Source organism: Canis lupus, chromosome 14, assembly GCF_003254725.2.
Source record: "Canis lupus dingo isolate Sandy chromosome 14, ASM325472v2, whole genome shotgun sequence".
NCBI classification, from domain to species: domain Eukaryota; kingdom Metazoa; phylum Chordata; class Mammalia; order Carnivora; family Canidae; genus Canis; species Canis lupus.
Window position 1 is genome coordinate 7,390,587 of NC_064256.1, and position 2,381 is coordinate 7,392,967.

Sequence of the window (2,381 nt, forward strand, 5' to 3'; positions counted from 1 at the left end):
TTATTTTTAAGTAGGCTGCGTGCCTGACTTGGGGCTTGAACTCATGACCCTGAAATGAAGAGTTGCATGCTCTCAACTGAGCCAGCCAGGCATCCCAGCTGAGTTGTTTCTGATGAATATGTTTGTTAGAAATGTTAATAATCATTATAAAGAAAATTCAATTTATTTAAACATTACTAATGCATTCAACAAATTATTTTGTGCCTGCCATTTGCCAGGCACTGTTCAAAACAGAGTCCCTATTTGTGTAGAGCCTACATGTTAATGGAAGGAATAGCCAAAAAAAAAAAAGAAAAGAAATATGGACATATCAATTGGTGATAAGAAAGTATAAACCAGGGAAACGCCTGGATGGCTCAGCAGTTTAGTGTCTGCCTTCAGCTCAGGGCCTGATCCTGGAGTCCTGGGATGAGTCCCACATCGGGCTCCCTGTATAGAACCTGCTTTTCCCTCTGCCTGTGTCTCTGTCTCTCTGCCTCTCTCTCTGTGCGTCTCTCATGAATCAATCTATCAATCAATCAATCTTAAAAAAAAAAAAGTATAAACCCCTCAAAATCCCATCACCAGAAAAAAACATTGTTAACATTGTGGTGAATATCCTCGCAGACCCCTCTTCTGGCTTGTATACAAATAGAAATATAATTTTATATTAATGAGTATTTTCACATGCTGAGCACAACCTGCTCTTTAATAAGATTTTTTGACATTTTTCATGTCAATAAGTAAAAATTAACATGATTTCCCCCCTGGTTTTGACTTTTTTTTTAATTTGGAAAATTTCAAACATATACAAAAGTTGAGAGAATGATATGGTGACATTTTTACTAATCCCCATTTAACAATTGTTAACATTTTGCCATATTTGCTTCACCTATGGGGGTGTGTGTGTGCTCATGTCTGTTAAACTAAATTACAGACTTCATGAACTTTGTACCTTTTTTGTTCCTACCCCAACTGGGTGAACTGCAATTCAATTCTTTTTTTAGGGTGTGTGTGTGCAGAATTCAATTCTAACATTAACTACCTGGAGTTAATATCAGACTCCACAGGCTTAAGCTCAGTCTTCCACAAGGCAGCCTTCACTTCAGATGTCAACCTTACTTCAGGGGTACCCAGGCCACCTGTACTCCTGACAAACTGGCTACAAATTTAGGGGTTCCCCAAATCCCCACATGTTCAGTTATTTGCTAGAACAACTCACAGAACTCAGGAAAGTACTACACCTATGACTAACTAGATTTCTATTATAAAGGCTATACTTGAGGTCTAAGAGGAAGGCAGAGCTCCCTTGCCCCCTCCCGATGGAGTCAGGGTGTGTTACCCTTCAGGGACATCAATGTGTTAGAAGCTCCACTGAGATTCAATGTCCAGAGTTGGGTTTTGTTTGTTTGTTTTGTATGTTTTTTTTCTTTGGAGAGGGAGGTGGGGGGAGGGGCAGAGTTTGAGGGAGAGAGACTCTTAAGTGGGCTCCACACCTAGCATGAAGCCCAAGGCGGGGCTTGATCTCAGGACTCTGAGATCGTGAGTTGAGCCAAAATCAAGAGTTGGGGGTGTCTGGGTGGCTCAGTAGGTTAAGCGTCTGCCTTTGGCTCACGTCATGATTTCAAGGCCGTGGGATCCAGGCCTGCATCCCATCAGGCTCTCTGCTCAGTGGGGAGCCTGCTTCTCCTTCTCCCTTTGCCCCTCCCCCTGCTTTGCAGTCTCTCTCTTTCTCTGTCAAATAAATAAACAAAATCTTAAAAAAAAAAATCAAGAGTTGGATGCATGGGGCATTCACTCAGGCACCACTCAATGTCCAGAGTTTTTTTTTTTTTAAGATTTATTTATTTATTTATTTATTTATTTAAAGATTTTATTTATTTTTTCATGAGACACAGAGAGAGAGGGGCAGAGACACAAGCCTAGGGAGAAGCAGGCTCCATGCAGGGAGCCTGACGTGGGACTTGATCCCAGGTCTCCAGGATCACACCCTTGGCTGAAGGTGGCACTAAACTGCTGAGCCACCGGGCTGCCCTAAAGATTTATTTATTTATTTATTCATGATAGACAGAGAGAGAGAGAGAGAGAGAGAGGCAGAGACACAGGCAGAGGGAGAAGCAGGCTCCATGCAGGAAGCCCGACAGGGGACTCGATTTCGGGACTCCGGGATCATGTCCTGGGCCAAAGGCAGGCGCCAAACTGCTGAGCCACCCAGGGATACCCAATGTCCAGAGTTTTGATCAGGGTTTTGTTACTAGGTACGATTGATTAAATCAGTGGTCATATGATTGAACTCAATCTCCAGCTCCTTTTTTTCCCCTCGCATGTTTGGGCCCAAAGCTACAAGCCTTGAATTAGTCTTTCTGATGACAAACTCACATCCCAAAGCTATCTAGGGGCCC